A 6,747-nucleotide genomic window follows, 5' to 3' on the forward strand; every position below is an offset into this window, starting at 1 on the left:
CTGGGCCTGTGGTTGAGCCAGTCACTGGTTTTGTTTACTTTCTGAGCACTGTGAGAATTGCAAGTCAGTGCCTTACTGGCTCACATGTCTTCAGGCTACTGTTTTTAGTAACACCTTGAGTCATAGCTTCTGCTCTGGAGGATGCCAGGGATCAGGGAACACCAGGAAGGCTGCAAGTCTCCAATCTCTGCATGCTGCCATTCCTACCTTAGCACCTCCAGTGCTCCTTGTACCCTCTCTAAGCAGTCTTTCCTTGAGCAGTTTTTCCCACTGCTTGGGGGCCACTCACAGAGTTGAGTTGTCTCTCTTTAACTCCATGGCTTTGCTGCAGGATTGTGTTTTGTGGGTAGATGCAGTAAGCATCCATAACAAGTCTCCTGTCTGAGGCACTTCCTAGGGTTTCTCTAGGCTATGATGTGCCCATAGAGGGTTGGGGAGTGTTAAAATTATTTCAGTTTCCTAGGGTTGGGCCTGTGGTTGTGTCAGTCTATCCACCATTTTTTTTTTTTTTTCAGGCCACAGAAGGGTGAGGGGTAATGCAATGAGCAGGGGATGCAGGGAGTAGTAGAAGTGCTGCAAGTTTCCCAGCTGTACAGGCTGCTAGTCCTCCCTCAGTGCCTCCAGGGCTCTTTGTGCTCACTCCAAGCAGTCTTTTTCTGAACAGTCTTTTCCCACTGCTTAGGGTCCACTCACAGAGTAAAGTTGTCTCTCTTAGTTTCAGAGCTTTACCACAGGTTTTATGGTAGATGCAGTTAAGTAGGTTGAGCAAATCTCTTGTCTGAGGCACCTTTATTTATTTATTTTTTCCTACTTCTTCCTTATTCGGTCTTGGGAGGGTTTATAAATGTAAAAATTTGTCCTTTTCAAGGTGATCTATTTTATTGGTAAAAAATGTTGCTAGTTATTATTCTCTTTTTCTAATTTGTCTCTTACTATTTATCTTTGATGCATTTTATTTATTCAGTTCCTGATGTCATTTATTTGAAGTTTTCACATATGGTTTTAGTGAGTGTGTTGCAGGTTTTGCCCCCCAAAAATATTTTTTGAAGTGTTTGTTATCTTTAGATTTATGGCACCTTATTTTACATACTACTATCAGAGTCATGTGCAATAATTAAAACATGGGTAACATTTGTCTTGTGAATTTTTTGAAATATTTTACTTATTTATTTTTGAATTGAAGAACTGAGGTGAACTGAGGTGTGGGGGGTGGTACGTGTGAGAGGATTCACCAGACACACAGTGAGAAGGACAAACAGATCTACTGAAATATACTGCTGAATGAAGCAGTGGGCAAAACAGGAGAGGTCTGTTGCATCATGTGTGTCAGCTCCCTGGCTGAGAATCAAACTCAGTCCTTCATGGTGGTAGTACTGAGACATACCCCTAGGCCACTAAAGAGTATCCCCTGTCTTGTGAAAACTTTTTTTTTTAAGATTTATTTATTTATGCATACAGAACTGGGGTACAAGCCAGATGTGCAGGGGTGGTGAGAGGATTCACCAGAGACAGAATGAAGAGCAGAACATGCAGACTGTTGAAGTACACTGCTGAGAAGAGCAGCAGCTGGGTCAGGAGAGGTCTGTTGTGCCATGTGGGTTACCTCTGGGGCAGGGGATCAAACTTGCATTGAAGCAGCTGCTGCCAGCTTGCAGTATTGCATCTTAACCTGTAATGCCACCAGGGAGGATCTTGTCTTGTGAAATCTTAATGTGAAAAGTAATGTGTTATTCCACTTTTAACTTTTCTACTGAACTCTGTGAACTCATTAATTACTTCCCCCCCCCCTTTTTTTGGCCACTTCTTTGATGTCAATGCTTTATAGAGTAGATAGAAGTTTAGAATTATTTTTATTTTATTTTATTATTTTTATTAAGTTAATGGTTTGTATCATTGTGTCTATTAAAGAGCTGTAGGATGCCTTATTCAGGCAAGGTTTCCACATTGCGCCTACAATCAAAGAACACAGAGCCCACCACAAATGGCACTGTGTCCCCACCCTTCTTTGTTTTTAACCCAACCTGTCTCCTTAGCCCTCTTTTGTAGTTCCCATTCCACAGTCAGTTTTCAAGGATTAGTTTCTGGGTTTGTTTAATCTGAAACTTTCTTTCTATATTCCACATACAGCATCTGGCATTTTTCTTTCTCCTTCTAACCTGTTTTATTTAACATCATCCTTCTAGCTCCATCCACATTGCCATGCATGACACATATTATCTTTCTTGATAGCACAGTATAATTCCTTTGTGTGGGTATGTCTGAGATGTCTTCTTAATTCATTCATCTGCTTTTGGAAACATGTATTTCCATATGTTTGCTATTATAAGTATTGCTGCAGTGAACATGGAAATGCAAGTTTCTTTTTGAACAAAAATATGTTTTGGTTTTATGGTTATTTTATTGTATTTTTTATTTCTATTTTATTTTAACACCATTTTTTATTATTTCCCTGTTTTTAATGATTTTTTCTATTTATTCTCCTTTTCTAGTTCTTTCAAATTTATAGTTATATTGTTTGAGATTTTCCATTTATTGATTTAGGCCCATGTTATTACACCCTTAATTTGCTACATCTCATAAATCTTCAATTTTGTTTGTATCCAGGCATTTAATTTGTCTTCTGATTTTCTCATTAGTTACTCATTGCCATTTACATTAGCCTTCCTTTATTTGAGATTTGTATTACCTTCTTTTGTGGGTGACTTCTTGTTTCATATGACTGTGACCAGACAAAATGCTTGCTATTTTAACAATCTTCATAAATTTATTAACAGTTGCTTTTGGCCCAAAAGGTGGTTGATACTTTCAAATTTATGTGTACACTTGAAAAAAAAATGTGTGTACTTGCTTTTTTTGAGGGGAGTGCACTAAATAAAACTTTATTTAGTTAAATAAATTTAAGTGTATTCAATAATTCAACTTAATAAATTATTAATTTATTTTTATTATTTCACTTTAATTAATTTAATTAACTAAAAGATTATTACATTTAAATAATGAAATTTATTAATTTCATCTGGTCTAATACCTGACTGCCGTTCTCCTTCTGTTTATCTCAATGATTAATCCATTTCATGTAAGTGAAATGGTGAATTCCCCCTATAATACTGTGTTGTTCACAAAGATTATTTTAACATTTGCTATTAGTTGTCTTACATATTTTGTATATTTTGCTTTTCTCCATTTGGTGTGTATATCTATCTATTTACCTGTATGTCTATCTCTATATATATATCAATAAAAATTTGTTTTTCTTCATGTATTGATTCTCAGTCATTACATAATTTCAATTTCTGTAATTATACTCCTTTAGCTAGTCTAAAGGTTTATTTTAGTTGCTATGTGTTGTCCTTGTCATTTTATTGAACTATTTAACTGTAGGTTTTAGGTTGGTTTTCCAATACATTTCTTTAGACATTTTGCATCTTTGAGCTCAGATAGGTGTTTTGGAAATGAGAGAAAGTTGGACTTTCTTCTGCATTACCCAGTTAGACTGTGCACTTTCATTTGTGATTGCAGACAATATTTATTTAGGTTGTTATTAATATGTAGAAATTTGCTATTGCCATTTTAGATTTGTTTCTATATATTTTTGTTATTATTCAATGAATTGTGAATTCTCTTTTCTTAAATTTAGATGGAAGAGTTCTTCTCAACATTTCTTATAGGGGAAATCTAGATTTGACAAAATCATTTGTCATTTGTCTAACAAGGCTTTTGTTTCCATCTCATATTTGATGGAAGTCTTGCAAATTGTAGTATTTATCTTCTGGTAGCTTTCATCTTTGAGTATGACTATGCCATTTCATTCTCTCCTGGATTCTAGAGTATCTGCAGAGAAGAAAATTCAATGATTATATGTTTACTAGTTAGCTAGTAAAGTTATTTTATCTTTGCCACCTTCTATATATGGATATATACACTATACAACACACACACACAATTTGTCTTGATCTCTTCATAGTTTCACTACTGTATATTTGTGGTAGTCCTTATTGTATTTAGATGTACAGTTGTTCTTTAAGCTTCATGGACTTGTGCATTTAGTTCTTTGTTCAAGTTTGGTTTAATAACATTAAAAAAAATCTCTGGCACGTCTCTGTTTTCCTCTTCAGGCATAGTCATAATAATTATGTTGTTTGTCCTAATTAATTTGGATTATTTATTTGCTGTGCTTCACTTTTTTGTTTGTTTTTTACATCTTTCTCTCTCTCCTTCCATTTGAGTCAAATGTGTCAGTATGTTATTGGATCCCAACCACCTCAGCAGTGAGACCCAGCAGGAGCAGTGTTGTCCTTTCAATATGCTGCTCTACCACAAGTCAGTTATGACAGTTGCTCCTCAGAGCTCAATAACTGCCATTTTGTAATGGACCAATCAGATGTGAGCTATGAGCTAATTGGTACTAACTGGTCCAATCAGACTTGTGGATGAAAGAGAATGTAAACCAAGGTCAGAGGTTGCTGAAGGAGTCCCTGAAGAAAAAAAGAAGAAAGAAGGGAGCCCCAAAGAAGAGACAACACTAGCACCTAAAGAATTTAAAAAAAAAAAAAAAAAGGAAGACTCCACTCCAGCCTCTGAGGAAAGAGAAAAGAAACATCCTGCAGTTCACTTCCAAGGAGGGAAGAAATGCCAAAGAATTCCATCAAAGCCTGGGCCTCCACTTTTGTCTTTGACATTGCCTGTAGGGAAAACCAAAGGCCCTGGGCCTGTTTGTTGTTGGTATAACTCAACAAATCACAAAGAGCTGTTAACACTGGATATCTCTGACACCACTTTTGAGGGACAATAGTGACCACCACTACTGGCCAGTGCTGCTTAACACTCCTGCTGACTGGTGTTGACCATCACTGGTGATACCTGGGTGAGATAGACAACACTTGTGAATACAGTAAGCTCTTTGTTTCCCCTGTTTGTAAAATAAACACTATCATGGTTGTTTCTGAAGCCTGAGGTCTCTTGCAATTGTGTGTGGGGTCCCACTCTGCCCCTTTTCCAAATAATTGATATCATTGTTTCAGTCTTCCATTTTTTTCCTTCACACATCACTTTCTTTAGAAAGTGTTCTTTATATCTTAATATTTGTGTTCTTTATATCCTAAATATATGTTATTTTCCTTTTTAAAACTTCAATTTCTATCTTTTAATGGTGATTTTATTTCTGAGCTCATTTGCATTTGTTTGAGAATTTCATTTATCTCTTTATCTGCTTTGGTCCCCATGTAGTACTCTAAATGACCTTTCTGCATTTAATTATATACTTGAGTTTATTATAGATTTTGAACTATCTGATAGGGAGACATTATCTTTGTTATAGAAAATTGGATTGCAGAGAGTTATCTTTCTGTTATGTCATAGTCTCTTGGAATCTCAAGCTGCCATAATCTATTTACCTTCCCCTCATTTTGCTGCTTTAAATTTCATTGTTAAAATATTTTAGTATCAATTTAAAGGGTTGATCTACTTTTTTTTTTTTAAAGATTTATTTATTTGTGCATACCGAACTGGGGTACAGGCCAGAGGCTCAGGGGCAGTGAGAGGCTTCACCAGAGACAGAGCGGGGAACAGAACAGGCAGATCAACGAAGTACACTACTGAGGGGAGCAGTGGGCGGGCCAGGAGAGGTCTGCCACGCCATGTGGCCACCTCCGGGGCAGGTGGGAATCGAACTCATGCGGAAGCGGCTTTAGATTCTCAGTGCTGTGCTTTAACCCGCTGCGCCACCAGGGAGGGCCCTGATCTACTTTTACTGTACTCAGACTTGGCTTGTAGTTCCTGAGTCAGCAGAGTAGGGTAGGATTCTGGAGGGGTCCAATAACTGTAAAAAAGAAAATGTGCTTGATATGCTTGGACTGTTTTTAATGGCACCAAGGATACTCCATCAGTCTTGGGTCCCAGATTGATACTATGGTTTACAGCGTGTGTTTCACGGGTCAATTCAAGTCTTAAGGTCAAAGGACTGGTAGTGTAGATTACAATATTTGCTTTTTTATTTTTCTTACTGGAGACCTGTACTATATGGTACACTTCAAATCCTCTTCATGAATTTCATCACAATCAAGCATGTTTTCTCCATACTGTTTCTGCCTTCCCCTTCCTACATCACCTGGCTAAGTTGACAGCTCTTCTGTTTGTGTTTGTTTCCACATACTGCAGTCTCCAGGCTTTTCTCTCTATGAACCTTCTGTTCAAAAAAGCATGAATCACCTCTGTGTCCCCTTTGTATCTCATGATGTATCCTTGCCGGTCTCTGAATTGCCGTGGTACTTAAGACTCATTCCAACTGTGAACACAACCGTCTAGTGTGCTTCTCATAAGTGTTAGATGTTCATCTTGGTATCCAAACAAATAAACTCTTCTATCACCATCTTAATATAATTAATTTTAGAATTGTTAAGACTATCTGCCACAAAATTAGGAAACCCACATAATAACACAACCTAGGGGCCACTAGGGCATGGAGGCAGCCCAGGGAGGCAGCTACAGTGGTTCTGGTATTTCCATTTTAATAACAATATGGAAAGTTTTTTTTTTTCTTTAAGACTTATTTATTTATGCATACAGAACCAAGGTACAGGTTAGAGGTGCAGTGGCTGTGAGAGGATTGACCAGAAGCAGAGTGGGTTGCAGAACAGGCCGACTGATGAAGTGCACTATTGAAGGAAGCAGCGGGCAGGTCAGGAGAGGTCTGTCATGCCATGTGGGTCACCTCCGGGGTGGGCAGGGATGGAATTCATGCTGAAGTGG

This window comes from Condylura cristata, unplaced genomic scaffold (genome assembly GCF_000260355.1).
Source record: "Condylura cristata isolate star-nosed mole 26May11 unplaced genomic scaffold, ConCri1.0 scaffold00071, whole genome shotgun sequence".
Classification (NCBI taxonomy): Eukaryota; Metazoa; Chordata; class Mammalia; order Eulipotyphla; family Talpidae; genus Condylura; species Condylura cristata.